The sequence below is a fragment of the Chlamydotis macqueenii genome, chromosome 13, assembly GCF_036417535.1.
Source record: "Chlamydotis macqueenii isolate bChlMac1 chromosome 13, bChlMac1.mat, whole genome shotgun sequence".
Lineage (NCBI taxonomy): Eukaryota > Metazoa > Chordata > Aves > Otidiformes > Otididae > Chlamydotis > Chlamydotis macqueenii.
Window position 1 is genome coordinate 9,474,530 of NC_141568.1, and position 15,375 is coordinate 9,489,904.

Sequence of the window (15,375 nt, forward strand, 5' to 3'; positions counted from 1 at the left end):
TAAATCTATTCAGATGCTAAATAAGCAGCCACATTTTTAGTAGTTCAGCTCCCATTCAGCAATGAAGCAAACTGGTTTTGAGCTTCTAGCTCCTGTTCTCAATTGAAGTTTATAAATCTTCATTTATATGCTTAAGCAGAAGCTAAAAATAAAACAGTATCCAGTTATCCAAATATCCACTTCAAGGACCAACTGCAGGTGCCTACTCATATACAATACGTGACTGAAAATTAATCTCCTTTTTTCATTCTTCCCAATTTCAGCCTTCTCTACCGAAACACATTCCTCTACCAAATCACTAGCAATTGAGAAGAACTAGCAACCTTTTCTTTATAAGAACAAATCCATAGTAAACACTGTTTTACCCTGACCCTGGGGAGCTGGGATTTGCCAGAAAAGGTACGCTGATACACTGTGCCACACAGCATCATGAGGCACCCACACAACACTGGGAAGCATTTAACATTTTAAGCAAGTAATGTTGCAGATCAGCATTAAAAAGGAGGCACTCTTATTTTGTCAGGGTTTTGCAGGTTTACTGAAAGGCTACCATAAGCATACTGCTTCCAATAAGCAAATGTTTTATCTAGGAGCCCTTAAGCAGAGATGAACGGCGCTTCTGAATGGCAATGGGCAGTATTAAAGCAAAGGACACGGGGTAACAATGCAAGTCACCACAGTGCAGTCTCTGACCCTGCCATTCCTGCACCATTTGGAAATGTTTAATGTATACAGTATGTGCAGACACAATTTCTACAGGCACTTAGAGTGCGGCTTTAAGTAAAAGGTTTCAGACTCAGTAGAATAAACAGGAAATAGAGATTTGACAGTAGGCTTCCTTTTCAAACCACACAGAAATTCAACATAGAGATTAGGGAAAAAACCCTGTAAGTAGTGTAGGAACATAAGGGTCAGAGGTGTCATCTTTAGCTGCAGAATTAAAAATGAGTCTCCAAATAGCTATATCAGTTAAAAGCCAGCTCCTTTCTCTCTCTCTCTCTTTTTTTTTTTTTTTTTTTTTTTTTTTTTTTTTTTAAAGAAGATAAGAACATTGCCTAAATTGCAGCATAGACACTAACAGATCCAGGATGCACAGAACATGGTAAATTGTCAGCCTACCACTCAGGAACAAAACCAAGCTTATTAACAATATTGAATACCATAGGAATATAACAAGAAAAATTGTATTTTTCGTATTACTGAAAAACTACTTTCCCTCAATGAAAGCTGATTTATTTAAAAAATCAGAAATTAAATATATAAAGATTCCCAGAACCTCCCATGTGTAAAAAGACTCACTCAGTAACGTACAATATATTATTTCATTTAGGTTTAGAGTATCATGACAGATAGGGTCCCAGTAGTCAAAAACAAGCATGTTATGATCATTGGCAGCTATTAAACCTATGCTAAGAAATGACACTATGAAATAATACATTATTCCTTACATGGTACAGGTTCATTATGATAATTTATAAGGAAAAAAAATATTGAAAAATCATATTTTCAGGGAAACCAAGAAGGAACAGGATAATGTAACATCTAGGCAAAAGAAATTCCAAGCTCTTTTTAAAATCGGAAAGTTACCATTTGTGCTTACTTCAAAAAGACTCTGGATAAACTACATGGCACTTCTCTTAATATCTTAACCAGCAGCCACCATTCAATATTAATGTGTAGCAACTGCACTGAGACTAAATAAGGCCATTATCTTAAAAATAAACCAGCTATCAATCAGACAAACACAGGCAGTTAACTTGACTTCCTTCATTTACTTACCAATCTTGTTGTCTCCTTTGTGTAATACTAACTGCAGGTCTGCTGACTCACAAATGAGTTCAAGCTGATCACGCCAGGTGATAGGAGTTTCAGATCTGCTTATTTGGCCTTGGCTTTTATATTCAAGCACTCACCTGGAAAGAGGTAAGCAATTTGTTTAACATGATTCAAGCTTTATCAAACATTTGAGATTTTTTTTCCCTTCCTATAGTAATTTTCTCAAATAAATATTTATGTTTTTTTTGAACAGCTGAAGGTCAGTGCTTGCAAATATGTGGTTCAAGTGTTCATACAATATTCCTGTATATTTTTGTTATTTTTTTTTTCTTAATCATTTAATGTGAAAGCTGGTTGGGTTTTACTACACATTTTGAAAATGCTTTGTGGTTTATGGAAGTACACTAAAATGAACAAAATCAACCAGAACTTAGTTACAAAGACCACATGAAGTATGGAAGACACACCACCTTTTCTGTCGCCAGTCCAGTTCTTGCTGTCCCTCTGCTTCCTCATGCTCAGTGATGCCACGTGGCTGCACATAGGTGTTATGCCTTCAGGACCATCCAAGATCTGTTGGTCAGACAGAGCTCTGCCAGAAGACTTAGGACATTAACATGATTTACCATTTCCTACATTATGCAATCAAATCCTACGGGCTGCACAAAAAGATGTAATTTTATTTTGATTTGAAAAGGAACCACTTTTCCAGATTCTGGCCACTCTTAGCTGCGGCACACATACAAATAAAACTTGAAGCAAAGGTGCATGATTAATGCAGTGAGTCTCTGGGAACGCAGAGGCACCGATGAGTGCTGTGTGCAGGGCCTCCAAAATGCTTAGGACAGGTCCACAATCGGCTGAGCATATTCCTTTACTAAAATACTACTCACAAGAGTTTAGGAAAGCTGTTGCTACTGCCAGTGCTTGTCATCATGGGACTCATCTAATGACTGCTGAAGTCAATAGAAATATAGGCCAAGGGCAAGGGACGTTGACTTCATTAAGACTCCGGTCAATCTTAACAGATACTCCAAAGATTCCTCTGCAGTCCCTTATAGCCTTTCTTCAAATAGGTATTTAGTCAATAAATTAGGCTGACAACTTGCAATCCTTTAGAACAATTACTTTTTTTTTCAAATGAATGATAGAACAATTTCTTAAAGGTGATTCATACTTGCTTTTATCTCTGCTACAAGACAAATCATGAATAAAATTGGTTAGTTGGAATAATGGAAGATTGACATAATTCAATATTTATCTCTCTAAGGAAAACACCTTGTAAAAAATGGTATCCCATGTCTTCCTTTTCCTTCCCATTGGAGCACTTTACCAATGGCTATAATAAATAATCTGGAAATCTAATAAATCCAGACAGCGTGGTGAATGATCATATACATATGATGTATATAAATCCATTGTTTTCTATAGAATGCTACAGGATTAAGTTCAGACCGCATTTTTCCTGGTAAGATATTTCTTGGCATTGTATGAGCACAAATAATACTTTTTAATATAAAAAAAACTTTTCCTTCGTCTACATGCCCACTTATAAATTTGATCTCTTTTATGTTTCTCACAGAAGTGTGCCTCCTTTCAGGGCAGCCTAGCTGAGTTCCAGGTTACAAATGTATTTATTGAAAGAAGTACAGCAATAACAACTGTTCTTTTGTCTCTGTGAGAAAAGGCTGCCTAGAGCCAATTATTGTTTATCATTCCAGATACACATTTTATGATCACTGTGTTAAAAAAAAAAAAAATATATATATATATTTAAGAATAAGGAGCCAATTTAATATCTTCAAGTCCAATCACATCGGAAAGCATCCCTTACTTGTATTTTATGTTGCTCAGTCTAATTGTCAGGTTTTATTAATTTTGCATGCTAAGCTGGAAGCATTACGCACAGGTTTCTCCTTGGGAAAGCAGCAAAGCTAAAAACAGCACAAGCACCAGAGGAAACTGTGTTTGTAATTGCTCTGTTTCTTAGTTGGACTTTGTCAGCTCAACTTGGGTGGTAGAATGATATGGAGAGAAAAAGCTCACTTTGATTTGGAAAAGGTTTTTTGCAGGTGTCAAAACAAAGTCTACTAGGAAACCAAGGGAAAAATTAAATGCTGTGAGCCATTATTGCAGGTGTGCTCCAGTGAAAATTATCGTCCTTCTGTTTTTGTCTCAGTAAATACGTTGTGCAGTTGAGGCCAAACGTAGCTTGGAAGGAATTTAAAATACTATAAGCTTACAGTGAAGCTCAAATTTAAATTTCTTGGTCCAAACACACAGATTAGAAATTATTCAACCTTCTCACTGAAGACAGGAATACAATGCAGGCTGATAATGAACCAGCACTGAGGACTAAACATGCAAAAAGAGGCATTTCTGACACTGCACGGATCTAAGTTACAGCATTTAATAACCAGGCACCTCAGAGATTGTCTGCAAGCAATTAGCGTGCATTGACAATACATCTCCCCACGCAGAAGAAGCCACTTACGCCATGCTCTGAGGGGCACATCAGTGGCTGCACCTGCAGAAGCCACCCCACAGCAAGCAACCACCAGGCCCACGCTGGCTCCCCGGCCCCAGCACTGCACAGCCACGCAGCTGGACTCTGAAATGGATGGAGGAGACCAGCAGCTTCACAGACATGGTCCCTCTGCTGCCCAGTTCTAGTCTGGGCTTAGGTTTGGGACAGAATGACTCTTCCACTATTTTGATCTAAGACGCATGTTGACTTGAATATGGAAAACAGCTGCCTGCAGGTTTTTTTTCTGGGCATTGGCTGGAAGAGCAGTTGCTCCTACTGTCCCACAACTATGCTTTGGATTAGGACAGAGACTGCCTTTGCTGATAGTTCATTCTTGTATGTATACATTTGATGACAACACAGATTTTACCTGTGGAGAAAAAAGATCTTCTGGAACACTTCAAGATGTGTTATCTAGCCTGAAGTAGTATCTCCTGGAATATCCTGGAACTAGGATTAGGAGTCTTTCATGCAATCAGATTCATATGGATTAAAAAATTATTAAATGATGAGTGATGAAATTGTTCCTCTGCTCTCTCAGAGCCGGACTTTTTGATAAAATATTCTCATCTAGCAGATCTGCTCTGGGGTTACCAGAGGAGGTACGTGGATTCTTAACAATCCAGGTGACAGTGCGAGAAGTCCATAAAGAATATAAGGTAATACCGCTAGTCAACTGGACACCGGGTTACCAGTTTGGGGACAAATAAAACAAACTGAATAACAACTGAAATTATCTTTAGAGAAGAACATCAGCAGAAGTGAGAGAGACACAGTGCAGAAGGATCAAGGGACATGGCATGAGCATCCTTGGTATGCATAAGTATGGATGTCAATGCTCCTGCAACAGTGATATACTGTAAATGGGGCTGAATGCTAAATGTGGCGCCCTCAACAAAAGAGAGACTTAATTGTTCCTGTGCTCCTGGAAACTATTATTTATCAAGGAAAACCTGGGAGCATCCATGACTTTAATGAGAGAAGTGCCTGAGTCCTTTACAATGTCTAGGGTCTAAGAAGTGCCCTTGGAAACAGGAGGAAAAGATGAACTCTACAAAACAAGGCTGACCAATAAAAAATACTTCTCACAAGGCCAATTCAAAGAAACTGAGCCTATCGACTCTATACTGATGAAAAGGGAAGGGAACGTGTTGGTAGGAGCTGAACATGCCAATGAAAGATTCTTATGGTGAAAAAGTTTCCAGTTTCAAATGTGTACACCTGTAAACCAAAGTCAGTAAGGGTATGTGTATGCTCTCAAAGACAGAAGTCATTGTTTCCTCTAGAGGGTTATACTTTGTTTTTACATATTTATAAAGAGTGATCCAAATGTCACACTATTAAAAATTGTTAATTTCTTTTTTTTTTTTCCTACAGTGGAAGGCTGGCTATGCCATATTTATAACATGCTTTGCCTCAGTAAGGCTCAGACATCACAAGACTGATTTTATGCTGAGTTAGCTCCATAACATCTAGCTGTGGATTATAATTAAAAAATAAACACAGGCTTCTGTGTGTGAAAAATAGAAGAAAGATATACTGAATACACTGAGCAATCATTGCCAACAAAGATTAAATACAAATACACTTCAATAAAATGAAACATGAGACCTGAATCCACAGGTTCAGAGTTGAATTAAGTTTTAAGTTAGGGTTGTCTTTCTGTGTTTGCTTAGCTCAAGATATTTAATTCAGTGGAGCACACATTGACTCTCCAGAGGTATTCATAACAGCAAATTACTTTAGTTGTCTATAATGCTGAAACTGGAGGAGTTGATATATCACAGGTGTCCCTAAACTCCCTTCCCTAAAGTACACAAAAACTGGAAATCCAGTCAGCTTCCTTATCTGTACCACAGCCATTGTACTAGCCCAATTCCATTAAGTCTAAACTGTCTAAACTTGAATTTAAATGTCTAAACTTAAATTCAAGGTACCTTTTATGACCTTATTTATAATAAGAATAAAAGAAAATGGTCAGAAAAAAAAAAATCATTATTTCTGCAACCCACCCTTTCCTTAAACTAGAAAGAAAATCAGAACAATCAAAGCACATTAAACAAGTTCATGTCTTTTCTGAATCAGAAAACACATCCCAGTGACCAGCAGCCTATACACTAAACAAATGCAAAACCCTACAACAGCATTTGAAAGGCATGGCATAATTTCTGCACATATTGACTGAAAGTTTTACTTACTTTTGATATAACAGGGCAAAAATCAAGCTAATCCACATCATAGCCAGGGCCATTTACTTCAAAAAGCTACTTGTAATTATATTATTTCCTCATGTTAACTGGCAGTTTCACATCATATTTTCTACATATCCAGTGATCATTAGGACAGAATTGCTGCTTTCCTAATAGAGTTATCGTTCTCTGTTGGTGAGTGATATGTAATTCCTAGTTTAAAAAACCCCTGAAATAGTTAATATTGTAGCTGGAAACTCACATGGTATACCACCTCAATGTTGCACTATCGTACCCACCATAAGCACGACAGCTGATTATCGTTGTTACAACTTCAAACACTTTCACTGACATATCAGGAGTCAATATTAATAATCCCCGATTACACTGACACTCTATCATTTCACTACCAAAACTATTTTTCTTGCACCTGTATTAGAAACATGCATTACGCCCCTGCGTAGAGAAAACTTGAGATGCCGCTCAGTTAGAAAGGATTTTTCTGCCACGTTAATAGCTTTTTGTCACGCAGCTCACCAAAGAAAATGATCTATGACAATCGAACCACAGTTACGACAGGTGGACAACCTGTGGCATATTAAAAAGTGTAGTTGAAATAGATTTAAAATTTATAGCTTAATTATAAAAACACAATTTAAAGCTCAGGGAAGCAGGTAGGCCCTTGGAAGTGACTTTCAGTTCAACAAAATTTACTGCAATTAAGATTGCAGAAATAAGCTATGAAGAAAGTTCAGCAGTACTTTGAGGTCTACATTTATGTCCACTAGCTTTATGTATATTTTCACTCATGGCAACTGCCACGAAACTGTAACAGCTCTCTACAGCTTTCTAGGCAGCTGGGCAGCCATTGCTTGTAGATAATGGTAGGAAGATGGCCTTCACCAGGGTTCACTGGGACCCCAGACACACAGTGAAGTCATGGTGCTACGATCCAGTTTTGCCATAGACTCAGAACAAAAAGGCTTAATGCTTATGCTTTAAGCTTTTCACACCAAATTCTCCACTAAACACTACAAAAATGCAATATTCATGCAAATGCACAGCATAAACATGAAAGCAGCCAACATCACATTGCAAGACCTAGCTCCCACTAGAGGCTATACTGTTACCAGAAAACAGTTCTGAAAATAGAGAAAGCCTTGAATTTTGGGCATCAGCCATGACAATATACTCCTATCTTCCCATAATGCTCAGGCAAATTAAAACACTGCATAAAACAGTAGATTTCAAACACCTTCAGAAACAGAAAGTATTAGAAGTGAAATATCAATAACACTTTCTAAAAAGCAATTGAGTGTCTTGGTTTATGGAGTAGAACCTCATCATTAGAGAATCCTCTTGTCACCGAGCATGGGACTTTATGGAGGTTTAGATGAAATCCAATATAATCTCCATTGTTTTATTCCTGAAACATCACAGTTTCTACCACCAGCAGCATTTCAGGACACCAGCATTTTGATGAAAGTGCTTATTGAAATGGCTCTTTTTGCACGGTTGTAAATACGATGGGGAGATACAGTGTGCAGGAACTAATGTATGTACGTTTTTAGGCCAGGGCTGTATAGAGGACAGCACATTGCTTACAGGGAAGAAGAAAGGGGAAAACAGCTACTTATTATGTTATCTGGTTGTTACTTTTTTGTTAAGTTTTTATTTGGTTGCAATTTCAGAAATATAATTAACAGTCCCCAGGCAAAACTGAAGAGGTGGAATACTAATGGAAATTTTAATCTTCAGCATAAGAAATCAAAAACATTTGAATAGCCTACATACACACATATCCATTATTTAACACTTGAGACCAATTCAGATGTAATATTTTCTTACCACCCAGGTCTCCATTTCTTTCTACAGTAAAATCATTTTAGCAATTCCATTTCTACGCCCACCAGTCCCTCTGAGAGACATTATATTGGTAAGTGTCATGTTTGTAGAGGTAAGAATAGTAATCGTAAACCTCTGGGGTTGGGTTGTGATAAGTATGGGGCAGGTGGGATATTTCTGTATTAAATTTAGTTATTTAGGTTATGGTCCTTACAAGCAAAGAAAAATAATCCTGGAATATTCATACAGAAGTTTGTGCTGCCTCAGAGAGCTATTTTACTTGCCCTCTTTACTTCTTTCTTTCCAAGGACTGCTCCAAGTTTATTACAATACTTTGATATTTTCCAGCTATATTTTATCTTGTCTAGCATAGATATTCTGCAAAACCAGTCTTCAATATTCTGTGATTTGATGATTCTGTGAACGAATCAGTGAGTCACAAGTAAGGATTAGGTTCATGGTACTGTCCCTCATTGGACTCCAGTCATACACCACATTTTGGAGGATACTATGATATCATGAAACAGGTTGTGTATAAGAAGGGAGCTCTCCTCTTTAAATTTCACAGTTCATGATGTGATTTGGGTCTTAGCTATATATATACTAATATATACACATACATTTGCATATATACTTCATATATTAGCTGGATGTATTTAAACTGATTGCCCAACAAAAAAAGTAATCAATTACAGCTAGGGTAATGCTCATTTAATAGCTGAGAAAGTACAACTGACCATTCATCCTTCATTTCAAGTTTAAGGGAAGTGTCAAGGCTGACACTGACACCCACCATAGAAGTGAGGAAAGGAGAGGCAGAAAAGATTAAAAAAAAAAAAAAAAAAGGAAAAATGAAACAGGAAAAATGAAGAATGATAAAAATAGAATAAAGAAAAGAAATGGGAAGTATAACAACTTCACTGCAGGTGTGAATTGCTGTTCCTTGGTGTTACATCTCAGTAAACAGAATAAATGCTTGGTGGTGTGTGACTGCTTTCCAATCAGCGAGAGCGACGTGCTGTGACTAGTAATGGGTCATCTTTCAGCCTTCTTTTCTATGGGGAAAAAAACAATGACAGCGATTATGGTAGACCTAGACTGAAAAAAGGATGGCTGATCCATGCATTAAGTCACAAAACTCTCTGATTTCTTAAATTAAAATCATCATTACAGTTTAAACTGGGTTTTACAATCGGTGTGACTTGTTTGTAAAAAAGACGATAGATTTTAACTAACCCTTTGCCCACATCCTTCAGAGGTAAAAGCACTATCCTTAGCATTCCCCCAACAGTTTTACTCAGGTTGTCATTTATGTCATAATATAATAAAATTTTAGCAAGAAACAGTGTGTTTCCTGACAAAAACATGCTAAGAATCACAGTTAACAATGTCTGCAGGTGCTCTATACTCTCAGTAACTATGCAGTTTTGCAAAAAAAGGCATTTAAATAGATGAAACTGGCACAAGCATTTACATGCCTTAAAAAAAATCATAATACGCACTAATAGTATAAACCATCAGCTCCAATAACAAAAATACTGCAGAGGGCCCAATTCCGTGGTCCTTGTCCACCACAGATGAGTTTCACTGTCAGTGTTTTTGTTCTCTGGTAATGCCAAATTTACATTTCCTAGTGGAAGGCCACTTCTTTTACCATCATTGCCTAAAACAGTTAATGCCAGCTCACATTGCCAAGAGGTGACAAGAATTTATGAAAAAGATCAGTTTGTGTATTTGATTCCTGCATGAGCCAGCCCTGAGGATTCAGAAACTTGAACAGGGATCAAAGGAGGGAGATGTAAGTTTTATCTGAATATTGAACAGTTATGAGCTGTGCTAGCACCAGCCATTTCTGATCTGCTCAGAGTGTCCTCACCCCCATTTTTATACTGCTTAAGGTAGCAGTTTAATTTCTTCTCTTACAAAAAGAATTTCTAGTTACTGCAGAGCTCTGAATGATATTGAATCAATGTCAAGTGCTCAAGTTCTTTTCCATACATCAGCGTGACAATCTAAAGAAATGGTAATTTTCTTCTTGTGATCTCACCAAGTCCTGATCTTGTTCAAGGGCTACAATATTCAATTTTGTGATTTTACTGTTGAGTTTTAAGCCCTTGCTATAGACAATATAGCATAGCCATTCCCTGAAGCCTGCAGAAAACTTGGCAATCACTAGCCTGCTGGTGTGTTAGGGTACTTCTTATCCTGCTGACCAATATTGTCTCACTATGGCTCTCCACTTATGTTTGCTCACTTTGCTTCTCTGTATCTGTAAAGGTAGACAGAGAATTACGTGAAACCAAATGCTATTTTTCCATCATGGCAACTTACTGCCTCAGGTTGCCACCTTCAAGAGAGAAATTGGATGTAAATAATGTCACTTAATGTACCAAATAACATTTATATGCAGTAAAATTCTCCCTTCAGATACTAACTGCCTACTCTCTTTTATAGGCTAACACTTAGCAATTAAGCCACTGAACATCTGGGCTTCCAATCGCTCAGTAATCATTTAAATCAAAAAGAGGATCTACTGAATGCCTCTATGGGTCATAGTATGGAAGATAAGCCCAAAGCAAAATATCTGTGGCACATACAGAAGGGCACATTTTGAAAACAGCTGATGCCTCTTATTCAAAATTTACTAAAGCAGTGTAGGAAGCTGAGCATCTCGGTGATTTATGTGGATAAACAACTTAGGGAGATGCAAAGGTTTGCACATCTTTATTACAATAAAACAACACCTGGTGCCCTTTTGTTACCATCTGCATGTTCAAAATAATTTGGTCAGCATTATTGGCTTGGAAGATAGCCAGGGAGTCAAATTATTCACTAAATGGTGTGTACAGACTGAGGAATTACAAGCAGGTTTTTGAACTATGCTAACAACAAAACTTTACCACATGTTGCCGTAGCTGACAGCTTAACGGCAGCAGGAACGGAAGGCCTCCATTTATCTATGGAGCTTACTTAGTAACTGCACCTTGACGTACCTCACCTACCCAGATTTCCCCCAGGAGGAAGAGGACATTGCAGTCAACACTTGTCCCTTATAACTGTATTACCTGTTTGTAAAGCACATCTATCCCAATAACATCTGCACATCCACACTTAAGATTCCTAGTCATTTCAGAAAGGAGAAAAAAAAAAAAAAAAAAAACCACAAACCTTAATAAAGCAATATTTTTTGATTGTTTGCTATAGCCAAAACCTGTTCGTAGACCTTTAGCATGCGGGCAGATCTATTTGGAAAGGAGGTCAAGGACATGGCAGTATATTGAATGGAGGACAAGCACTACTCCAAATTCTCATGGAAACTTCTCCAATACTTCTATGTTTTGAGCAAGTTGGCTAGAACTGAGCGAATCAAATAGCACACCAAGGAGCTACTCATACCACACAATTTTTCTTCAGAACTTGTGAAAGATCTGCTTCCTTTCTATAAATGCATTTCAGTCACTTTTTTATTCAGGCATTGGTCTTAATCTAATATGGAGGCTCTTCAGCACTTGGAATTCCACCTATTTGGACTGGACAGATGGAATTTAGGTATTTCTGGTCCTTGGCAACTGTCACTGTCATAAGTTGTGAGCATTCAGAGGTGGAACTTCAGAAACCATCATCCATGGGCAGTGGTACAGGTTTTATTAAATGCATGTTTCAGCCATTTACCAGATTTTCATGGAAATCAAGTGGAAAATGGTAGGAAAAGTCCATGAAATGTCATTCAAAACAAAATATTTCAATGTATCGATAAATATTTTATCAATTAGACTGAGGAAAAGTCAGGAAATGTACAGAGGTGGGGTGTCCAGTCTGGGATTTGGCATCTGGCTTACCGTGGTTGTATTCTCCCTTTTTCCCTACAAGTTAATTCAGTAGCTGTGGAGCAGCTCTGACCCTTTCACAAGCCAGCCACAGCCAGGCCAGTGTATAGACATTACAGTATCTGTAAAATTGACTTACCTTTTCTTTTCTAAACACTATTTTTCATTAATTACTGCTCCATCTGCTTCAAAATGCATTGACCTGAAACACAGGATACAAGTTAGTAGCCTAGAAGCAATGTTCCATGTTCATATAAAAAACAGAGTAGCGAAGCTATTTTAGAGTACAAAAAAAACCCGAAAAATCATAATTTGAGTTTACTTCAAGTGCTCTTCTAGCAATCACTTCATAATAAGAGGTGCATTTTTGTATTCAAAAACTAATCCTGTAGTTCAAAACTTAGCGTTGGCATATCCCCTCAAGAATTTGAACATAAGAGATGTAATATGAAAATTGGCCTCTGTGAATAAAATATAACCAATACTAGTTTTGATTTTTTTTTTGTAATTGCTGAAAATCCTACTGAAAAGGAAAGAATGTTGCAATATCTGCCCTTCATAAAATGAAGTACTTCTAGAAATTTGATGGAATCAGAAATGAGCTTATAATGAATGTTTCCCACAACTATGAGCCTTCCTTTATTAATGCAAAAGTGTTATTTAGAGTAAATGTAAATAGTAACAGAAGACGACATAACAACTGAATTCTTGGATATCCTGGGGATAGTTTGCTTACGCAGAATTATTTTAATAGTCTAACAGGAAGCTAGAAAGGAAGGAAGCAAAAGAGAAATGCTTCTTTATTATTAAAGCATGGCTCCAGTGCCCAGATGGAGGATGTAATTGAGCAAATCCACAGTTAGCATCATTGTAAGTGGGCTTATTTAGACCAGCTGAGGATTGGTACAATAAATAATACATATTAAAGACTCAGATGCTGTTGGACTATTCAAATTTCATTGAACTTTTTCTTTAGATTTCTAAAAAATACGGCGTGGAAACAAAAGAGCCACAGTCTTTGTAGCTGCATAGGAAACTTGTCTCTCTTCCAGTAGCTCCACAGGAAGTATATGAAAAAACGCTCAAATCTCTGATCTTCCTTGTTCATTTTCATAAGAACAGACAATGTTGAGGAAACTTGCCCAAGACAGAGTTAGCATCTCCTCTTTGTTGTTGTTTTGTTTTGTTTTACCCTTTGAAACAAGGGGCAATCTCAGGCAGTGTTCCCTGTCCAACGCTGCTAAATCACACTGCTAAATACGGTTTGTGCAGGTTTCCAGCACCGCACTGATCCTGCCGTGCACAGTGCCCACAGGCACTTGCTCTGCTTGGAAATTAAATTCTGTAAACCAGATTAAAGTAAATTCACAAACTGGAATTCACACAACATCAAAGCATATCATTTAGACAACAGTAGTCTCCCAACAATTATAAACCCTAATGTGAAATATATATGCTGAGGAAGAATTGTCAAACCCAAGCAGTTTTAAAACTGCTCAGAAAACATTGCCAGAAGTACAGGAAACATTCAGTAGGTGTAAGCTGGTCATCTTGGTACAGAATACAGCCCACAGGGGTTCCTGTGAGGTTAAGTGAAAAGTCTGGGCCCTAGCCTTAGAGTAGTGGGAAAAAAAAAAAAATAAAAAATCTACACTGAAACAGGAAAAGATGTATTTTTAAGTCTATTTCAACCCCCTCCCCATATTAATTTGTCACATTGCAGTTTTCTGTTCACATCATAGATACTGTTCAAGACATTTAAAGGTGCGTTTTTCTTTTTTTAAATTGGCCATGTACTGTGTTTTTTAAAACAATCTTTGGAAAATCAAAGTGGTTTCATGTTTTCATATGAAGGAGAGTAAAATTTGCCAGTATTTATTTTTTTTCCTATGGTCACTGACATCTGAAGGTTAACCTCACCGAATTTTGTCACTTGGTTTATTGACAGGTCTGGCATGACAGAATTAAAAGCCTGAGTGATTCACTGACGTTTAACATTATCAAAACCAGTCCTGTATAATAGTGGGGAGCACTTTTTATTCCCATAACAATGACCATGACAACAGCCTGTAGGATGGAGATGATCTGTGAATATGAATGAAGATTTTCAAAACTATTTTTATGTGAAAAAGTGTGTGTCTGGAAAGCACACAGTATGTCAAATGACATAGCAAGCACTTTGCAAAAGGGACTGTACCTAATACTGGCTTCCACCTTACTCTAAAAAACAAATTGACATTTTCATACTAAAATTGCACCCAATATTCTAAGCACTGCTAGCAATTCATTGCTATCCATAGGGTTTCTGGCTTCCAGAAGGATTATTTATGGAGATCTTGATAAAACAGGCCCAGGAATCATAAGATAATACCATAGTCACTAGTATAGGTTTATCTGTGTGAGTAGAAGATGAAGATGTGTTTACAGGATCAAAACCCATGAGCCCCTACCACCTACTCGCAAACAGTAAAACCGTTGTGGATTTTTTCCATTTTAAAATGATAATACAATTCATAAACATATGACTTACATTATAGAACAATGAATCTCTGGTGTCACACTAATTAAAAAGCTAGTATTACATTACTTCCTCAAGGGCTCATTTTATAATTTTTAGGATTATAGCACATTGATTAATTTATACAAGTTTTTAATCCCCTAGTATTTAATGAAGTCTAGGAACTCGGGAACGTGTGTATAATTTAGATTTGTATAATTTCATTACATAGAAGAAAAGTTAAACTGGTCATGTACTACTTCATGTAGAAAAGTGTCTGAGCACACCAGTTCAACCATCAGCCTATTAACTATTTGCAATGAAAACATTTGAGTCTAAATTAATTCTAGGGTTATTAGATTATTTTTCAGCTTGCTAAGGACTCCAACAAGCATCGCTTGTCTTATGTGCTTGTCAACTGCCTTTTAATTAGCTAGTGTGTAACAACTGAGCACAGTAGGAAACTAATATCTGTTCAAGTTATCTTCCATATCGTTTAGAGCGCCTTGAAAACGACATTGTCATTATCCTGTACAGTCTCAAATTTACCCATTCTGACACATCAAGTTAAAATAGCACGCCACAAATACAGTTTTAGAAATGCATTGCAACTAGACACAACAGGAACTAGCAAAATAAATTGCTGAAGACAAAATATTCTGGAAAGAAAAAATTCTGAATTGTGTTTTAGACTGGAGTCCGGTTCATTTTTAC